The following is a 22227-nucleotide window of genomic DNA, read 5'->3' as shown; positions in this document are numbered from 1 at the left end:
TCCCCAGTGGAAGAAGAGCTCCTGTTCCACATGCATACCTGAGCGTGCCAAGAGGGAGTAAATCCAGGTAGGCCACTCCCTTCCAGAACTCTGTCTGGGGGTGTGCCACTCTGACAAAATATCCAGCATAGCACTCGGCACGCAGTAGCACACAAATGTTACCTGAACAACATCTCACTTGTGTCTGTTATTTGCAAAGTGACTTTATATCCATTACCCCCTTTAATCCCCACAGTAACCCTATGGGGAAGTTGCTATTACAATACTCTTGTAGGAGCCAGTAGTGCTGTTCACCAAATGCTTCCGTATCTCCCCCTTTCTGGGCACATGTTAAGACCGTACTTCTCTGCATCCTTGGAGTTAGAGGTGGCCATGTGACTTGCTCTGATCAATGAAACATGAACAGAAATGACTTGTGTTACCTCCGGATGGAAGTGGTGTGAACCACTGTGCCATTATTTGCCCCCGTTCTCTTTGTCCAAGAGTCACAAAAATTGGAAACATTTCTGATGATAATTTTTTTTTTATCAATCTGAGTCCTAGAATGAAGGCAACATGTAGCAAAGCCATACATAAGTCCAAGATGGACATGAAAAGTGAATAAGAAATAAATCTTTGTTGCTCAATGTCACTCATCATCAGGGAAATACAAATCAAAACCACATTGAGATACCACCTCACACCTGTCAGAGTGGCTAAAATTAACAACTCAGGAAACGACAGATGTTGGCAAGGATGTGGAGAAATGGGAACCCTCTTGCACTGTTGGTGGGAATGCAAACTGGTGCAGCCACTCTGGAAAAGAGTGTGGAGGTTCCTCAAAATATTAAGAATAGAATTACCCTATGACCCAGCAATAGCACTGCTAGGAATTTATCCAAAGAATACAGGAGTGCTGATTCATAGGGGCACGTGTATCCCAATGTTTACAGCAGTGCTTTCAACGATAGCCAAATTATGGAAAGAAACTAAATGTCCATCAAATGATGAATGGATAAAAAAGATGTGGTTTATATATACAATGGAATACTACTTGGCAAAGAGAAAGAATGAAATCCTGCCATTTGCGGCAACATGGATGGAACTGGAGGGTATTATGCTAAGTGAAATAAGTCAGAGAAAGACAGATATCATATATTTTCATTCATATGTGGAACTTTAGAAACTTAACAGAAGACCATGGGGGAAGGGAAGGGGAAAAAATAGTTACAAACAGAAGGGGGAAGGCAAACCATAAGAGACTCTTAAATACAGAGAACTGAGGGATGATGGGGGGGCAGGGGAGAGGGGAAAATCGGTGATGGGCACTGAGGTGGGCACTTGTTGGGATGAGCACTGGCTGTTGTATGTAAGTGATGAATCACAGGAATCTACCCCCAAACCAAGAGCATACTGTATCCACTGTATGTTAACCAATTTGACAATAAATTCTAGAAAGAAAGAAAGAAAGAAAGAAAGAAAAGGAAAAGAGAAAAAAATCTTTGCTATGTTAAGCAATTGAGATTTGGGATCATTTGTTACTGCAGCATGAGCCTACACTGACCGATACACCCATGTCACAGATAAGAAAACCAAGGCTGAGTTAGGTTAAGTGAACTAACTTGCCTTAAGTAACACAGCAAGATAGGAGCAAACCCAGAATTTAGAGGGTGTTCTTGCTGATCTTAAGTCCAATATTGCAAAGCTGTTTTGAATCTTGAACTTTGTCCCTTTGGAACTAGAACTACAGGACTTCTTTATCCTTGTCATCAGTCCCTAGGATCTTGGCTTCTGGTGAAAAAGAACACATGAAACAAGTCAGTTCATGACTACCTTTTCTGGGTTGAAATTTCCAAGAGATTTGGAACCTCCCAATTATAGTCAAAGCTCATGCCAACAGTAAGCTGGCAAGGATATGCCTCAGTTTCTCTATTAATGACAGAGAAGATGGCTTAGGTCACCAGCCCTTTCCTATCTAGAGCTATGAGAGGAGATAAGAATAGGCGTATGGGAAGAACCAAGTAATGACTTAAGCAGGGAAGGCCAAAAGTCCCACCCACAAAGAATAACATTCACCTGAGCCCCAGGCCAGACCACCAGACAACTCTGGAGAAGACTACCGGGTCGAGGATGGCTGGGGGATAACTGTCAGTGGAGCTCAGTCACCGGTGACAAAAGTGGACTAGGGTCTTAGATGTACAGCTGCATCCAGCATGGATTATTCTTCTAAGAAGAGAAATAGATACAGCTCTATACTTGGAGTTAAAAATATCCCAGAGTCACTGCTCTTGGCTTAGGCTGCTAGCCCAAGACTTTTAATGGAGGACCTTGGTACACCGCATAGCCAGCCTCACCCCGGCCCAGGCCTGCATAACGACCTCCCAGGCAGCGTGTCGGACCTGTAGTCCCTTATAATGTCCTTTACAGGTGCTCTGGGTTCACTCAGCCTTATCCAGCAGTTCTAACATACTAGGGTAGCAGGATGGCCATCCAGGAGTGGCCAGACAGGAAGGGTCTGGTGTAAATTGAGCATTTACCAGGTGTCAGGCACTGCCCTGGACATTTTACTTACTTAAATCATCTCGACTTCACAGGCTCTCTGTTGAACTGATGCTGATTTGTTCATTTTGTGATGAGGAAACTGAGGCTCAGAAGACAAGTAACTTAGCACAGTGGCCTCCAAGAATGAAGTATTCATATAAACATTCATTCTTATTATTGTTACTGTCATCATCCTTGTTTTCATCATTTGGAAGATCCAGACTTCAAAGAATTCCATGGTGTCTCAAACTCCTTCTTTTAGACATCAGTAAACTCTTTAGATCAAAGTTTCTCAAACTTGGATGCAAATCAGAACTATTTCAGAAGTTCTAAAAAATTGCATATTCATGGGTTCTACCTCAGTCCAACTAAATAAAGATCTACAGGTTTGGGTCACAGGCCATGGCATTTTATCTTACCTTCCCGATAACGGTAATATCCCTCCTAGATTGGAGAACCACTGACCCGGTGGAAGAAGTTTTACAGCCATCTGGCTACTCACCCACACCTCTACTATCTCACTCTCCAATGAAGTGGGGTGGGGTCTCTAAAGTCTGATTTCTTCTGCCTGAAATCTTAGAAGCCTAATAATCTCTGATCATCAGAGATTGGTCCTTCGGTGGGGAAGTGGTGTGTGTGATTGCTGAAGTAAGCAGTCTCTAAAATGGCCCCCAAATTTGATTCCCTCCCCGCACCGCCCCATTCCCAATAGTCACACCCTTTGCAACCCCCCTCTCCATGAGTGGATTTATTCATTCATTTCTAACAAAGAGAACATGGCAGAAGCGATGGGATGTCATTTCCAGTATTGGCTTATAAAAAGATGGGGGCTTCCATTCTGGGGGCCCTCTTTTGTTCTCACACTCCCTCACTAGGAAGGAATTCAGCTGCCCTTAAAAAGCAACTCATCCACTCCCCCCATCAAGCCTTGAGATGACTACAGCTCCAGTTGACCTTAATTATAGCCCTGTGAGAGACCCCACACCAGGAGTAACTGAATTTCTTACCAACAGAAACTGTGAAACAGCAAATGTTTCTTGTTTCAACCATGAAATTTAGAGGTAATTTGTTAAGAAGCAATAGATAACTAATACAATTACCCTTAGGGTGACAGTATCATCGTAGGCAGAATAACAGCCCCCAAATGGCACCCACATCCTACTCCCTGGAACCTGTGAATATGTTACTTTACATAGCAAAAGGGATTTTGTAGATGTGATGAGTTAAGGACCTTGAGATGGGGAGATTTCCCTGGATTATCCTGGTAGGCTCAGTATAATCACAAGTGTCCTTAAATGGGGAAGAGAAGGACAGAAGAGTCAGAATCAGAGATGTGCATGGCACAGTAAGAAAGGCTCGACTGGCCATTGCTTGCTCTGAAGAGGAGGAAGAGACCACAGGCCAAGGAATTTAGGTGCCTCTAGGCAAAGAAACAGATTCTCCCCAGAGCCTCCAGAAGGAATGTGACCTTGACAATACCTTGATTTCAATTCAGTAAGATCCAATTCAGACCTGTGACCTCCAGAACTATAAGATGATACAACTGTGATTTTTTTTAAGCCACCAGGTGTGGTAATGTATTACAGGAGCCAGAGCTGTAATACAAGCATGTAATAGAAACTAACGCAGGCATGAACAGCACTGGGAAGCGTTTTTCTACCCAAAAATGTTAGTCTTGACATCCCTGTAGGAAGCCAGGCTTCGGCTAGCAAGGGTACTGGGATGAAGCTATGGGGCACATGAAGATAAGGATGAAGTAACTAGTCTGCCCTCTTAGGGGGAGACCAACTAGGCACTGGCCTGACACACACCAGCTATCACTCAAAAGCATGCCCCAGATGAAACCTTTGAGAGACTTACTAAGAGGGTAGGACTCATTCAGGATAGCGTCTGTGCCTTTCAAGGTGTCTACACCACCATCTCCAGGTACCAGCAAGGCACAGAGCTGCCCATGAAATTCTCAGCCCAGTTCCCTACTGGTACCACTCACTCCCATCTCGACTTCCAGAAAATGGAGGTCAAGAGTAATGGGGCAGTATTGGGGACCCCCTAAACCTCAAGTCCACTGAGATTTTCACAGCCATATCTGACTTTTCTTTACTCAGATAAGAAATCTCCCCACCACCCCCCCCCCCCCAGATGGCCAGGGAGTCTGCCCAGTGGATTGCTGTTATTGTAAGATCTCTCACTTTACTGATCTGATCTAATTTTGTCCCTAATCAATCAATGAAGTAAGTCGAGAAACTAAGGCTCAGAGAGGTTAATGGATTTCAGAGCCAAGACTAGAATCCAGATTTCCTGATTCTGGCCCTACGTTCTGTCTAACAGACCACACTTTTGCCCACTTGTAGCAAAAGAACTCGAATTAAAATCTAATCTATAGGGCTGTGAGACAGACCATTAAGTTCCAAGCCTGGCTCAGTCACAGAAGTGCTGTCTGTCACTTCCCTGTGCCTCAACTTCCTTGTCTATAAAATAAAGATCTACGGGGCACATGGGTGGCTCCATCAGGTAAGTGTCTGACTTCCGCTTAGGTCATGATCTCATGGATTGTGAGATCAAACCCTGCATTGGGTTCGCTGCTGTCACACAGAGCCCACTTCAGGTCCTCTGTCCCTCTCTCTCTCCTCTGTCCCCCTCCCCCGTTTATCTTCTCTCTCTCTCAAAATAAATAAATAAACTTAAAAAAAGTAATAAAATAAAATGAAGATCTATGGGGCCCCTGGGTGGCTTAGTCGGTTGAGCATCGACTCTTGATTTTGGCTCAGGTCATGATTCCAGGGTCATGGGATGGAGCCCCGCATCAGGTTCCGTGCTAAGTGTGGAACCTGCTTAAGATTCTCTCTCTCTCTCTCTCTCTCTCTCTCTCTCTCTCTCTCTCTCTCTCTCCCCCCCCCCCCCGCCTCTCTCCTGCCGCTGTGGTTTCTCTCTCTCTCTCTCTCAAAAGTAAAATAAAAATAAATAAAATAAAATAAAATAATAAAGATCTAACAGGAAACATGAAACAGAGTTTGTGGTGATGTCAGGGAGCTGAGGAGGAATACAGAAATACCCAAAAAGTCAGTAGTCACCCCACTCGATTTCCCAGACCCAAAGCTAGAAACCATGAGGAAAAAAAAAAAAACCTCTCCAAAGTTTTTTTAGAGCAAACTTTGAAAACTAGAATGTGGGTGTGAGCACTACTTTAAGGGTTTATGAAGTGACACGTGGATCACCTGTCAGGGAGCCAGGATTAGAATGCTGGGTTTAATTACACCGAATATTCCACTTTCTTATGCAGAGGCATAATCAATTATCTTATTTAAAGGCATTACGATAATGTGTGTGTAAAATGGAGCCATTCCCTGTATTGCATTAGATTCTACTAATTATAGGAGAATGTTTGGAGCTAAAATGTCAGCTTGTCATCCGGATGGCTTGTAATTCAGGATTTGCATTCACAGATGAGAAGGGAACTCTGACAAAAATTGCATTCAGCCCGAGTCTGGCCTCCGCCCTCACTGGCTCTAGCAGTGTGGGGAGCACTGGTCTTTGCTCTGCCCCCACCCCGCCTTCCAGGTGTGGGGAGGGGGGGCTCCACCCCCTTTCCTTCCCCCAAAGGGCAAGACAGTGAGGAAGGCGTAAGGGCAGGACCAGAGCACAGCAAACCACACCAGCCACAAAAGAGCAAAATCCCCCTCAACCCCCTTCTCTCCTGTTTTGTTTTTTTCCTAGTAACTGAAATTCCAAAAGTGGTGGGGGCTTAAAAAGATTCGGGTTCCAAAGAATTTATGATCTTTGGCTTTCTTGAGACTACCAATCTGATTCGATTTAATTCAATGCAACAGGTATTTCATGAGCACCTACTACGTGCAGCACGCCAGGAATTTGGCTCAGGCGGCACTGGCTAATAGTGCAGGCTCTGCAGCAGGCTACTGCTGCCACAGCGGCCTCTAGAACTTCCTGGACACGAACTGGGAGCCAAGTTAGCTCTCATTCATCTGAGTCCCTGTCTGTATAGTGAGGATGGTGGGGTCACTGTTGAGGTTGAGATAGATGATCTCTGTGGAATGCTTAGAAGGAGGCTGACGTCAATTAAGCAGTCCGCAAAGCTTAGCTGTTACTGCATCCGTACATGACGTACGTGACCACGACAGTCCAGGAGGACAAACAGGCACTCAGCAAGGGAGGGCTCCCTGCCCTCGTAGGGGTAATCACACTAGTACTCACTTTCTCATAACTATCTGCTTTATAGCGAATTATTTCAATGCCTGTTTCTCACTTTATCCTCCCAAAACTCAAATGATTACTCCTCCTCCCCCCAAAATAAAACGGACCTTTCTGAGCAGTGAAATAAGTGGATTTTCCTTTCGAGAGAACCCCTCTGCCAAGGGGGAGCAGGATAACAGCCCATCTGGACAGAAGCGGGTTTCCATTCAAAGTCTCCTTCCCGTGGTTGCATTCTCGCACATCTAGCCCCAACCTATCTGGAGGGTGGAGAACCAGGGCTGGGCCATACCGGGAGTCCTGCCCCCAATGGCAAGCAGAGGACGGAAACAGCCTGCCCCAGCTGGCTGACGTCAGGGGGCCAGGGGGCCCTCAAGGGGGGATGTCAAGCTTCAGTGTCCCTCTCCACAGTGGGCACTGCTCCTGGACCCACTCCTGGTCAGTGGGCTATTGATTCCTGCTCAACAGGCCCTTCTCACCTCCCCACTCCTGCCCAGGACCCCGGGCCAGCTTCCTTGGCACCCATCCCCCTCTCAGGACTCTGAGCAAAGCTTCGGACTTTCACCTGACTGCCACATGAGACGTCATGCCTCCATGCCTGCCCGCAGGACTCAGGGACTTGGTCGACTCAGTTGACTTCCATTCTCTTGATTGAAAAGCCCAGCCCCATGGATTGGTCACTTGGACATGATCTGCTGCTGCCTAAGAACTCCCAAAATGGTCAGGCTGACTACGACCAACTCAAAACTATGTACCTGGGGCACCTGGGTGGCTCAGTGGGTTAAGCATCCGACTCTGGTTTCAGCTCAGGTTCGATGGGATTGAGCCCCACGTCAGGCTCTGCACTGACACCATGGAGCCTGCCAGGGACTCTCTCTCTCTCTCTCTCTCTCTCTCTCTCTCTCTCTCTCTCTCTCCTCACGTGCATTCATGCCCTCTCTTAAAATAATAAATAAACATTAAAAAAAAAAGTTAAGTACCTAAAACACCAGCTTGGCCAAAAAGCCAATCAAAATCAGGTTACTTTACCTTCCCTTTCCCAGATGCTGTCACTGTCATTCCTCAGCTGCCCTTAGACTTTCAGAAGACCCATCCGAGTCTTTGGGCTCCAAGGAGAGAGACCACGCTTCCCCCATTCTGTCTTCCCTGGGCTTCACTCTTTCATGGGGTCCTGGTGTTTGGAAGCAGAACCATATCTGGGGCACCCCTTCTCCTCAAAACGAAACTCTTAATCTCTGGTCTTAAACCTTCTTCTTTTGATTTGTTTTTATAATTACTTTTTGTTCTTTAAAAACTATTGTATGCCAAGAAAAATATTAAATGCTCACTGTAGAAAATTTGGAAGGTCCAAAAAAGCAGAAAAAAGAGGGGGGAAAGTCACCATCAATCTTTGGTCAGGAGGCCATTACAGTTAGCATCTCCTTGTTGAGTTTTATAGATGGGCTTTCTAAAATTAAATCAGATCACAGACTGAGGTTGGAAATTAGCTGCACTCAGATCACTGTGGAAGTGTGGGATCCACTCCCCTGTGAGGACCACTTGATAGTTTGCATTTCTTCCCCAAACAAAGAATTTCCCGTGGTCTGATCGCCTGTAACAAATCTTTAGGGATGGCTAGCCAGGCTGCTCTTGAGCTATACTTTACTTTTGTCCCTGGAGAAACCTGGTGCCTGTGTCCCTAACCTAGCCCTCTTGAGTCATCGCTATGGTCCCAATGTTTGTGGCCTGGCTTCAAAATTCATATGCTGAAAGGCAATAGTATTAGAAGCTGGGACCACTGGGGGGCAATCAGGTCATGAGGGTGGGGGCCTTGTGGATGCCCTCAGTGCCCTTCTGCCACGTGTGGACACAATGAGAAGATGGCAGGTGATGATCCAGGAAGCAGGTCCCCACCAGACACACAACCTGACTGTCCTGGCACCCTGATCCCTGACTTCCAGACTCCAAAACTGTGAGAAATAAATTTCTGCTGTTCCCAAGCCAGCAAGGCTATGGTGCATCGTGATGGCGGCCAGAACGGACGAAGACGGCCACCCTCCAGGTTCCAGGGGGCCCTGCTCCCCTTGAGTCCCACTTCCTCAGCCCTGGCCAGGGCCCCTCCCCTGAACCCAGATCCATGTGTCCGAGTGCACCCCAGTGTCTCCTTGTCACACCCAGCTGCGCAAAGCCCAATTCGCTCATCTCACCCTGAGACCCCCCCCCCCCCCCCCCCCCCCCCCCCCGCCTTCCTCGGCAGCATTGTTTACTCGCTTAGCGCAGCTGGCAACCTCCAAGGCATCTCTGACTCATCCTTCTTGCTCGTACCAGTCACTCATCAAGCCCAGTGTTTTGTCTCGGAAATGTCTTGCACGTCACTCCTGTCTCCTCCCACCGCCACCACTGCTGTCACCTCTCCTGTGGCAGTCAAGGCCCTTTCTCAGCAGCCTCAGTCTCCCTTCCCAGTCTCGTTGACAGTACGTCTCCCCAGACAGACTTCGTACATTCCAGGTACAGTCCCAAGTGCCTGTCATTGACATCCCCTGCCCTGTGACAAGGTGCTCCTCATCGGGCCCGTGCTACATCTGAGAATCCAAGGGTCAGAGGAATCAAACGTCTCGGTTATCTATGAGTCAGTGACAACAGATCCTCAAACTCAGTGCCTCGAAACGTCGATGATTTTTTTTCATTTCCCACAATCCGGGCTTACAACCTGGGGGGTCCTTCTGCAGGTCTCGCCCGGGGTCACTCAGCTGCCGGCTCCCCCGGAGCTGGAAGGGTGCCTCACTCGTGAATCTGGCAGCTGGTGCTGGCTAGGAGCATGATGTCTGGTTCTCTTCCACATGGGCCCTCACCCCCCACCAAGCTAGACAGGCTTCCTTTCATGGTGGTCTCAGGGCAGCGTTCCAAGACAGTGGAAAGCAAAATCTACAAGGTCTCCTGAGGCCCAGGCTCCAGGACTCACCTAAAGACTCATCTACCATATTCCAGTGGTCAAAGTGATGAGCCACGGGCCAACCCAGTGAGAGGGAGATGGAGAAGTGAACTCTTCTCTCGGAGGGAGGAGTGGTGACATCTCAGTGCAGAAGGGACACAGGGAGGCCTGTCTCTTTGGCCTGTCCAGGACCATTTTTAGAATAAGCTACCATACCAAAGAACCTGTCCACAGTCGCTCACTCAACCCAAAAGCCCCAGCATATGAGCCAGGGCTTTCTGATGCCTATGTGCTCCCATTTTCACATCTACCGCCAAACCTGCTTTCTACCAAGAGGAGGCCATCAGGGGACGGGTCACCCAGAGGAGTCACAGTGGTGACACCGCCTGCTTTGCCACCCTGGATGAGAGTGGCTGTCCAGTGGGCCGGCACCGCCTCACCTTCCAGTGGCACTGGCTATGACAGCAGCTGCCCATCCCGCCTTCCCACCACCGCATCCAGCTTGGCTCCAGCAAGCAGCATAATGCGGGGCTTGAGATCTCCCCCAGGTCCCCAGACTCCATTAAGGAGCTGATTAAAGTTTGATGCTCCCATTTAACACCTATTAGCAAACCCAGTGCCCTCCTGCTTGGAGAGAGAACTTGGAAGAGGGGGCCTCCCCAGCTCCCAGCGGCACCCTTCCTGCCAAGGTGGCAAACCATTAGATGGAAGAAAGCAGAAGCAGAGCTGGGGGGCGGGGGAGGACCAGCCCTTCCTGAGCCCCAAAGAGGGACTGAGAGCTTAAGTCCTCAAGTGCAAGTGTCCCACAGTGGATGGTGGGACTGGGCAGAGATGAGACACTGGCATCCGAGAAAGTGAAGCATAAGGGATAGTGAGAGGCCCCCTTCTCTCCCCTGCCTTCCCACAAGGAAAAGATCTAAATTGTCCAAGATCATGAAAAGATGCATCACGGGAATGAATGTCATCAGGATACAAATGCTCCAGCAGAAAGAAGTGGATCTCTGTTCCCAAGGTCAGGTATGGGAACTCCTCGCAAAAACTTCCAAACGGAAGGGGATCTGAGAGAAAATGACAGCATCCCGTCTCTCCCTCCTAAGCAGAATGACTTAAGGGCAGCGCATGTTGAATCGGGGCTAGGAGGGAAGAGATAATCAGCCGAGTGTTGACTGAGCACTTCATATGTTAGTCCCTGGCACGAAGGGGGGCTTGCACAAAGCAGAAAGCAATCTCTACCCTCAAGGAGTGTATAATTTCACAAGGCTACAGGTGCACACACACCTGCAGTTAAGTACCACTACAAGGTGTTGAAAGCAACAGAGAACCGGGATTTGACACCCAAGCTTTTCACTTACTAGTTGTGTGAAAAGCTTCTAAAAAGCTAATTCAAGCACTTCTGGTTAGCACTTAGCAAACACAGTGCCCTGACGCTCTGAAAGGGAACTCAAAAGGGGGCTTCCCCAGTGACCTTCAAGGCCACAGTGCCAGCCATTAGGAGAAACCTAGCAACTCACACTTCACCTCAAACCTCAGCATCCTCATCTGTAAAATGGGCATGATAATACCCATTGAAAAGGGTGATTAGGATGATGGGATGATATAATGCACACAAAAGCACCTTGTGAATGTTCGAGGGCAATTCAAGGTCATTGAACAACACTTATGGTTGTTATGACAAGTGCTTGGAGAAGAACCCTTCTCCTTCAGGTTGTGGACCTTCCTGGGGTCACTGTAATAACATGGAAATTGAGATGTGTTAAGGTTTATCCAGTTAACTTTATTCCCTATGAGGCCCTCTCCCTGAGATATGAAACCTTTCCAGTCCTACCCAAGAACTGTGGCCTTGGCTATATGCCATAATAGGTGTTTTCACAGCAGAGCCTGGAGGAACCCTGTGATGACCCTTGTCCATAATATGGATGTGCCCCCAACACACCCACCTCCCTCCCCTGCAGGATCCTGTGGTTGACCGATGGCTCCCGTTATCTCTGCTTCCTCTTTTGGCCTTTTCCTCTATCCAGGGCTCTTTTGCTCTGAGACTCAATGCTCTTGGCCTCCCTTTTACCTTGGCCAGCCCTCAGCACCACCTCCTGGGGGGTCAGGCAGACTTCACATCACTATGGCATCAGGGGAGGGCTGGCTGGCCAGGGAAGGTCCGGAGAGAGGCGAGGGCCCAGTGTACCTTGAGGAACACATCTCCCTGAGTTTGGAGGGATGGGGTGGCCTCAGCAGAAGGGCCGTTGTGCCTCTCTGGGGGGCCAGGACAGCAGAGGTTCTGTCGGGGATGGTATCAAGTGGACTTGAAAGAGAAGCCCAGGGCCCTGTGGTGGTCGGACCTTCCCTGCCAGGCTGGAGAGCTACGTGTGCTCTGTAGATAGTGGTGACACGGGGTGCCCGGGTGGCTCAGTCGGTTAAGATAGTGGCAACACACTGCAGATCGGGCACGTCTGAGCAGTAGAGGGATGGAATGGAATCACAGCAGTCTCCCTCATCCGCGAAGAAAACGTCCCAAGACCCCCAACAAAGCCTTCCCTGTGCTCCCAGTGGACTCTACTGGTTTTCCCTCTATGCCAGGGGTCTGCAAACTACAGCCCAGATCCCACGGACCACACGCTTTTCTCTGGAGCATGAGCTGAGAATGGTTTTTACGTTTGTAAGCGTCCGAAAAACATCAGAAGAATCGTATCAGGATACAAGAAAATGGTGCTGAGGTCAACTTTCAGTATCCATAAACAGTGTCATCAGAGTCCAGGCACGCACACTTGTTCACATGTTCTCAGGCTGCTTTTGTGCAACTGGGGGAGAATTGAGTAGCCGTGAGAGACCACATGGCCCACAAAGTCAGAAACATCTACTCTCTGACCCACCCCCACCCCCACTCTGTGTTGCTATGGTTTTCATTCCTAACAGCTCCAGTCCTAGGAACCAGCCGTCTTTTCCGTGGACCAGGAACAACTTGAGGAAGAATCCTGTTCAACTCTATCCCTGGGGCCTGTCCCAGTCCCTGGCAACAACAGACACTCAATGTTCTGTTCCCACCAAAAATACTTCTTCAACGGCCCCGGCCCCTGCAGGCAGGCCCGTGTGCCTGGGGTCTGGCGTTGCCCCTTGCCTTTGGCCCCTCCAGCCCCGGCAGTGGCGAGGTCTGCTGAAGACCCTTACGGAAGCAGACAGCAGAAAGCGTTCCGCTCACCGGGACACGGAAACCGCAGCCTGACGGAGCAAGCCGGCTTTCCTCAGATCACGCAGGTAGAAGGGCCAGAGCAGAGATGCGAGTCCAGACCCTTCCCCGCAAACCTTGTCTGAACACGGCCTGGGGCCACGCGGAGGGACCCGGAGAGCCCTTCAGCTCTGGGGAGCCGGGATTCCCTCGGCAGCAGAGTCCCGGGACCGCAAGCAAACGCCGCGGGAGTGTTTGTTGCGTGGGGTTTATAAGTAGCATTTGTCTAATAAAGTAATTTCTGAACATCTCACATCCCCTAATTACTTGTCACAATAATGTGAGGCATCTCCCGGCATGCTTGTTTTTCCCGTTGCTGGCACAGAGCGGGAGCTCCTGGGCCCAGGAGGCGGAGATAAATATAGCCACTCATTTACCCACCAGTTGGGTTGCCGGAGCGCACAACCATCCACGTGGCCACTCCACACACGCCAAGCCCGTGCGCGCATGCACCGGGAGTGACGCTGCTCGCGACGCGTGACGTCACTGTCGCTTCCTGGACCAGCCCTAATGTGGAAAGGGGCGCAGACTTGTCTGCCCAGCATGGCACCAACTGGCCACAACTGGGACCATTTTGGGGGAGTTACTGAGGGCAGTGATTTAAGAAGGAATCTCTCTCGTGATAGGAGACACTTAGTGATGCCCAACCAAGGGCATTTGTCACTAGGCAAGGACGAGTTACCTTCTAAGGTTCTCAGAGTTCCCAAGCCCAAGTCCTCCCACAACGTTTACCCAACCCGTGACTTTCTTTAGGGTCTGCTGAGGATCCTGTCACTAGCCCTGCCTCTTGGGAGGATCAAGAGCAGGGCCATGAGGTGGTGATGCACGTGGTCTCAGCTCTTTCCTTTCTGGGTCCACACTCCCATCCTCCCTCAGCGACCCCTTTCTGGCGTGCCCAGTGTCCCCACAACTCTTGAACTCCCAGCAGCCCCTCCCCAGAGTCTTGACCAGAGCCTTTATTTCCCCACATCATGGTCTGGAGGCCCCAGATAAAGTGCTTCAGAAAGAACGTATGTGTTCCCCCTCTTTCCATGCATGTGCATGAACAGAGCTGACCCCAAATTGTCTAGAAAACAGCCCCAATCTAGAAAGGCAGAAAACTGCTTCCTGCAGGCAAATTCTCATTTCTCTCAAATGGTCTTGCTCAAAGGGTCCTTCTTGCTTGCAAGGCTCCAGGTGGATACAGAACTGAAATACCTTGTTGCGTGGTATTTGTCCAGCTCCTCCCAATGTAGGGATCATTCCCGGGGTGGGGGGAGGTCACAGGATTCCCCTGCTCTCTGGTGTCATTCTGTGAAACTCCAGGACTTGTGTGTGTTCAAAGCACCCTGTAAGCCCAGTCATGCCAGGCAAAATACAATGGCATTTGCCAAACATTAAGACTGGCTGGAAGAGGCTTTGGGCAAAACAGACAGCGCCACTTGGAACAGATTAAAAAGGCCAGGTGTCTTCAGTGTAGATGTGTCCCTTAGACAACCGTGATTCCCAACACTTCTGCCCAACCACCTGAGGTCCATCTGAGGTTTACCCAGTCAGTGGCTTTTTTCTCACTGGTTATTCCAGAAGACCAGATTTTTTTTTTTCCTCATCATTCCCTACCCTGTTCCCTTCTACTCCCTGAACAAGCTGAAGTTTCCTGCAGTCCCCTGTCAAACCTGAGAATCAAGGCAGAATGAAGAGTGAGCCCAATGTGGATTGACATTGCATCTCTGCTAAATCTTAGCTGTGTTAACCTGTTACAAGCCACTTAATCTCTTTTAGGCTCAATTTCTTCATCTATAATATGGGGGTTGCAATATCTATCTCTAATACACAACTACCATTTTTGCCTATCCAAAAACCATTCTCCCATCTTCTGGTGTCAACCCCATTGTTTTCTTTTGAGGAAACCACATCTTTCTCACTCTAAATCCATGTAGTTTAGACGGGGCAGGCGCCCCCATCACCGTAAGAGGGCAGATTGCCCTGGGTTGGCAGTGAGAGTACAGCCAACAGCCTGGCCATAGTGATTGGCTCAGGAAAGGCCATGTGACCAGGCCAAGCCAATGAGAGTCAGCCCTGGGATTTTTGCTGAGGACATTGCTACAAAGACAGAATGGAAATGTAGAGCCGGCAGTGGTCACCTTTGCCACCATGTGAGGCACGCCTGCCAGAGAATGAAACCAATACAGAAAAAAGCAGAACCGGGAAATACAGAAAGAAATTCCTCAGGACACTATTTAAAGAGCTAGACCCAGCCATATCTGAAGCTCATCCTTAAGCCTCCCAGTGACGTGAGCCAATTTCCTCTATGCTAGTTTAAGTTGGGTTTCTTTCACCGGCAACTAAAAGTCCTGACTGATAGTCTACCTCCGGGCTTTTGTCAGAAGCAAATGAAACAGCATATGCAATCACCTCGCAGACTGCTGGCACATAATAAGAACTCATTAAATATTAGTCACCTTCCCAACAAGAGGAGGAAGGGAAAAGTGCCAGTGGACACAACACTGAGAAGACAAGAAAGATATATAATCAACAGAACAAGAGCCCAGAAGAGCCAAGAAGGGATGAGATCAATGCACGGGTGGAAGGCTTAGCCTAAGCAGGGACAGAGCAGGGAAAGGGACACTCCTTTTGGGCGGTGATGTGAAGAAAGTCCAGGGAATTCAGAAAGACTGAGGCAGGGAGCAAAACCGGCAGCCTGGTTTGTTCAAGCTCGGGTTTGGGGTCCTCTGCTGAGTGGCCACACGGGTGGCCTCAGAGGCTGGAGGACAGTGAGGACAGGCTGGATCGACTGCTATAGCAAGAGAAAAATGGCGGATTGCTGCAGAGCAAGAAGCCTGCTGCCCATGGCTGCTGCCGACCTGATCCACACGGTCTTATGCCTTTTTTCCTATAACGTTTCTTTGGTTCTCATCCTGTCTCCCTCTTGATTCTGAAAAGAAGAAACTGCACCTTGCTTCCCAGGAGACGAGCTCTAGGACCCACGACCAGGAACTCCCTGCCCCCAAAACACGCAGCCCTTGTTGGCGGGAGGGCCCTCCTCTGGTTCTGCTCCTCTGGGAAAGAGAGAAGTTGGTTCTTGATGGAGGTCGCTCCTCCACTCAAGCTGTCTCTGCTCGCGCTCTCTTTCACTTGCCTACAGTAACCACCCTCCACTAGAATCCAACACATCTAAGACCTACGGCCTCCTTATCCTCAGCCCCTCACCCAAGGTCGCCCATGGGAATCCTACTCAGCACTCAAGGCCAGACCCACAGCAAATCCTTCTGAGTTCCCAGGGCAACCTCTTTTCCTCCAAATCAGAGGTTGGCAAATTTTTCCTGTAAAGGTCCACATAGTAAATACTTTAGGCTTTCTGGGCCAAATGGCCTCTGTCACAAGCAACTACTCAACTCTGCAGTTGTGGAGCAAAAGCAGCATAGACAACACATAAACAAATGGGAATGGCTGTGTTCCAATAAAACTTTATTTATGGACACTGAAATTTGAATTTCACACATAATTTTCACGTGTCATGAAATATTACTCTCCTTTTGATTTTTTTTTTTTCCGAACCATTTAAAAATGTAAAAATCAGGGGCATCCGGATGGCTCAGTCCATTAAGCATCTGACTTTGGCTCAGGTCATGATCTTGTGGCTCGTGAGTTCGAGCCCCACGTTGGGCTCTATGCTAACAGCTCAGAGCCTGGAGCCTTCTTCAGATTCCCTCTCTCTCTCTCTCTCAATCTCTCTCTCTCTCTCTCTCTCCCCCCCTCTCCCCCTCCCCTGCTCACGCTCTGTCTCTCTCTCAAAAATAAATAAATGTTAAAAAAATAATAAAAATGTAAAACTCATTCTTAGCCTTTGGGCTGTACAAACCTGTCAGTAGAATGATAACAATTTGCCAACTCCTGCTCTCAAAAATGAATGCCAATGGCTGCCATTCATTAAATTCCTGCTCCTCACAACATCTACTTATATTTCCTTATTTAATCATGGCCCCAGCCTTATTAGATGAATAGGATTATCCCTATTTTACAGTTTAGAACATCTGAGTTTCAGAGAGCTTCTGTGACTTGCCTCACAGTATCCAATCCAGCCCACGGGTGGCAAAGCTGGGGTTACAAACCAGGTCTGCTGTCCCCAAAGTCTGCTCCTTCATCAAGCTCTTTCCAAAGCCCCTCGCATCTTTCTGAACCCTCCTCCCTGCGTGGTCCCATTGGTCTGATTTATAGCTGTTTGTTATCTTGACTTAATTCCCCTGCAGAGGTATACACTGCCAGAGGGCAGGGACACGACTAATTGACACACACATCCCCAGGCATTACTGCTGAGCCCTTGGCCAACCCTTCTTAGTCACTCAACGAAGCAAACCACATGGTGAGGCTGGTGTTCCTCTAAATTCAAGACCACAAAGCATCCTCAGCGCTGCCCAGCAATCTAGCATGTTTCTCTAGAAACTTCTTTCTCACTCTCTGAACTGATCATTGAATACCTCTTCTCTCCACATCCCTCCATCCCCTGCTCCCTAAGTCCCCCTCACCCTCAGCAGCTGATCTCACCTGGTGTTTCCTGCTTAGTTCAGAAACAAAAGCCACACTTGGGTACCCTCTTAGCTGCCATCACCAAATCCACAACCGTCCCTCTATCCAAATGCAGAATCTCTTCCACGAGCCCCTTTAGGATCTGGCACTGGCTCCCTCGCTAACCCCATTTCCCCACCTCTCCCCACACTCATGCTCTTCCTTGAACAGATGGTGCACATTCCGCTGGGGCGGGGCGGGGGGGGGAGGGGAGGGGAGGGTCTTGGCCTCTCTGCCCTTCCCCCACCACCTGCCTCGTCCACTCCTTCACTCCCTCCAGTCTTGGGGCAAATGTCACTTGCTCGAAAGTCTTCCTGGGCCTAAAACCAACCTCCCTTGTCTCTCTATCTCTTAATTTGGCTTTATTTTTCCTCTTGCAGGTCCTACTCCCTGACAACATACCACATATACACCTGCACACGTGCTTCTTTTGTATCCCCAAGGCAGAGTGTGAGCTCTGCAAGGGCAGGGAAGGCCATGCTCCATTTTGCTCAGTGGTGGACCTCCACCATCTAGAACAAGCACCCACAGCAGGTGCTCAGTAAATATTTCTGAATGCACTAAGAAAACTCAGAATCATGGAAAAACTTCTGCCAAATCCCCTTTCCTAAACTTCCCATCTCTATGGGGCACCTGGGTGGCTCAGTCAGTTGAGCATCCGACTTCGGCTCAGGTCATGATCTCGCGGTCTGTGAGTTTGAACCCCGCATTGGGCTCTGCTGACAGCTCGGAGCCTGGAGCCTGCTTCAGATTCTGTGTCTCCCTCTCTCTGCCCCTCCCCTGTTCACGCTCTGTCTCTGTCTCAAAAATAAATAAACATTTAAAAAAAATTTTTTTAATTAAAAAAAACTTCCCATCTCTAGAATTCTCCTTCTGGTGTCCCAGAGGCCTCCCTTCCTGGTCCCAGGGGTGCTGACAGGGATGGGAGACTCCCAGAGATCCTTCAGGAAACACTCTCCTCCCTCCGCTGCCCTGGTCCATATCTCCGGAGCCTGATGCCATCGGAGCTATTTCCGGGGCCTTGTAAACTTTCTTTAACTTGGGAAGCCCAGGGTGGTGCTAGAAACCAACAGAGCAATTAGAGGGCTTTTAAACTGCCAGGCTCCTCTGTGCTCCCTTCCCCGGGGGCCTCTCTGAGGCCAGGACCGGGTTAGGCCAAGAGGGAGAAGGAGAGCGCGCTCATCTCCCCCAGGGCAGAGCATGTCTTCAGCTAATGCAGCAGCTGCCTGCTCAGGGCCTCAGAGGATGGGCACCCAGGGAACGGCTCGGGCCCGACAGTGGATCCAGGCTCCCAAACCCCCAAATCAGGACCCGGAACTGGCTGCGGTGGGAGGGTCTCCACCAGACCAGGGATAGTTGGGGGTGGGGGGAGGCACTGACCTCCAAGTTAAGCCCGTGTCCTTGGCAGAAAAGCCAGAACTGGCTCTGCCTACCTCTCCAGCTGCATCCCTGGGGGGCCATCTGGCCCACCAGGCACAGGTCTGTCCATCAGACGGCCAATGACACCGAAAAGCTCTTCCTGGCTTACGAGTCTGCCTGCTTCCTCTGCAGCCCCCTTGATGCTCATGGGCTGTGACTTTTTGTCCCCAGAGTGGGTGCTTAGTCAATGTTTGCTGAATAAAGAAATGGCCCAGGAGAAGCAGGTGGGGTAGGAAAGGGGTGCCAAACAAGTCCACCTCATATACAGCCTGGTATATCACAGGCCGTGAACTGCTCTGCAGCTCACCAGTCTTCAAGTGGGGTCGGGAAGGTGGGGAATTTGATACGAAGCCAGCTAGAGCCCACTCTTGCCTCGAGCCCAATCGCCTCCTGGAATGCAGGGTTAGATGTGGCCCCCGGAACAACAGCCCCTCAGCTCCACCGCTCCGGCCTACCCTCCAGGACAGGCTTATCTGTGCCACTAAGAGCTCAGCCGCCCCAGGACACAGCTGAGTGCCGCTTCTCCTGAAAGCACAGAGTGTCAGAGCTGGAGGGGCCCTCAGGACTCCTCGAGGCCAACTTCCTCAATCAGAAATGCTGGACGTGGGGATGCCTGGGTGGCTCAGCCAGTTCAACATCCGACTTTGGCCCAGGTCGTGATCTCACGGTTCATGAGTTCGAGCCCCACATCGGGCTCTGTGCCGACAGCACAGGGCCCACTTTGGCTCCTCTGTCCCCTTCTCTCTCTCTACCCCTCCCCTACTGGTTCTCTCTCTCTCTCTCTCTCTCTCTCTCTCTCTCTCTCTTACTCTCTCCCTCTCTCAATAAACAAACTTAAAAGCAAATTGTAAAAAAGATAAAAGGAAAGAAATGCTGGAAGTGAATCCCCAGAGCTCCTGGTACCCTAGCAGGACCACCAGGAATGGGGTGGCCTCACAGAGACCATGGTGCCGGGGGAAGAGGCTTTCATCCCTCAGGGCTTGAGCAGTTCTGACCCTGGGGGTCTGGGGCGGGCCCCAGAATCTGTAGTTAACAAGCCCCTCAGAAGAGGCTGAGGCAGCCCGATCCACCTCTGTTGGGGGATGTGTGCCACTGGGTTCGGTTCACTCTCCTGTGAAGACTGATAAACCGCCTAGAGACACCGAGCGATGCCATGCTAGTAGCCTTGCCCCTCCTCAGCCCCTCTCCTGGGAACCACGTGGATGGCTCCCGAGGTGTGAGTAGGGGCACAGAGGAACTTCCCCAGGCTCTCTCTGGCTGAGAAGACAATGTCCTTTGGAGGGATGGGGCAGGAGCCTCTCTGAAGCTGCCATCCTCTGGGGTGACCGAGTGGCCCAGTCTCTACGCATGAGGACGATGTCCCACTGGGACTCACACCTTCACACAAGGAGGAGGGCCTTATCCAACTCAAAGCTCTGTGCTGGGCGGGGGTAGGGGAGGGGGAAGAACAGAGGAAGCCCTTACTAGGCCCCTCTGAACCAGCTCTCAGTGAATAGTCACAACCACCCGGGGGAAAGGCTGTTACTGCCCCCATTGTACAGGTGGGCAAACTGAGGTTCTGAGAGATGCAGTGGCTTCCCCCGTGCCATCCACCTGGCATGCGGCAATGGCCAGAGCCCAGAGCTTCTGGCCCAAGGCTGGTGCGCTCAGCCTCCCCACTCAAGGCCTGATGGAGATCACCATTCTGACTGCGGATGAGGCTGCTTCCCCCTCAAAGGGCTGAGAGACAGCCGAGACTGGGTAAAAGCTGTGGGTTCTGACCCCAGTGGAGCCTCTAGGGCAGTATCTAGATCACCGCCTCCGGCCACACCCCTGCCACCAAGTGAAGAGGGAGATTTTGCTGGTGCGGCGCATCTCCCCACGTCCGGCTGTGAATCAGGGAAACAGATAGAGCTCACGAGCCGAAAGTGCAGGCTGAAAGCCCATTAACAACGCTCCTGGCAAGGCCTGACCTGGGCTGCACAGGGGGGTGCCATTCATAACGCTCTGCCTTGGGCTCCAGCTTCTGCACCATAGCCTGTAGGGAAGGGATGATCTGGCGTGAGCAGCCTCCAGAAGCGACTGGGAAAGGAGCCAGGGGTGTGCTGAGCCCCCGGAGGGGGACCTGAGAGCCTCTTGTCCCCCACACCCTTCTCCCCAGACTCCACAGCAGCGGGAACCAGGAGGGACGCTTGACCATTCTTTTCCAGGCTATCCAGGGAAGCTGCACGCTTCACGGTCGAGGATGACCTCCAGCCTGGAGCTCTGGGACCACAGGCAGGCGCTGAGCTGATCTCGTCCAGGACTGGTGACAGCTAAGACCCTTCCCTTCCAACTCCGCCATCCTCGGTGCTTACACAAACCTAACTGTGAAACTCGGTTTCCCTCTTGGAGGGTAAGGAACTAACATTTCCAGAATAACCACCAAGATCTAGTCACCCTGCGTGCTCTACTTCAGGGAGTCTCCCCAATAACCCGATGAGGCAAGTGCTCTTGTGATCCCTCATTTTGCAGAGGTGAAAACCGAGGCTCAAGAAGTAAAAAGAACTTCCGCGGAATCACGGATCTATTAACGGACAGGCTTAGCCACTCAGATCCTTTCGGAATGTGACAGAGAATCAAAGAGAAAACAAAAACTCACACGGAGGTAGAATTCAAACCCGAGCTGCTAGGCCTGCTAGCCCCTGTGCCTCCCCAGAGCTTCTTCCTCCTCACCAGTGGTCCTCGGCAGAGACATGGGGCAATGTAGGGAGATGTTTTCGATTTTCACAGCTCAAGAGATGTGGTGTACAACTGGCATCTAACGAGCAGAAGCCAGGGATGCTGCCCCAAATCCTCCGGTAAACAAGACAGTTCCTGTAATAAGACCACCAAAACCGAAAAGTACATAGCACCACAGTGGAGAGACCCAGACCTAGAGCCCCTGAAGACAGGACAGAACTGTGCTCTGTCTGGGCTTCCACTGCACAGATCCTCTGAGACAGGGCCAGGGAGCCCCGACCGACGGTTTCCAGAGTATCCTGTGGGGTGCGCTGGGTGTAAATGGGAACGCCTATTGTTGGCAGGTTCTTGTTCGCGCAATTTTAGGAGACAGAAGGCTCACCAAAGTGAGAGTGACTTTGGTGTAGGACTTCTCAGTGTGTTTATTTGTGTGGTCACTTTTTAGACGTCAACATGCTTGGACAGAAGCCCTGGTTATTCAATCGAGCATTGATCTAAGTGTTCCTGTGTAGGTATTTTGTAGATGAGATTAAAATCCATGATCTGTTGCCTTCAAGTAAGAGACATCATCCTTGGCCATCTGGGTGGGCCTGAGCCAACCAGTCCAAAGGCCTCAGGGGCAAAACTGAGTCTTTCACGAAGAACAAATCCTGCCCGACTGAAGCTGCACCCAGTGCCCGAGGGTTCCAGCCTGCCCTTCCTGACAGCC

This window comes from Acinonyx jubatus, chromosome B3 (genome assembly GCF_027475565.1).
Source record: "Acinonyx jubatus isolate Ajub_Pintada_27869175 chromosome B3, VMU_Ajub_asm_v1.0, whole genome shotgun sequence".
In the NCBI taxonomy this organism is placed as follows: domain Eukaryota; kingdom Metazoa; phylum Chordata; class Mammalia; order Carnivora; family Felidae; genus Acinonyx; species Acinonyx jubatus.
This window is presented reverse-complemented; position numbering follows the sequence as displayed.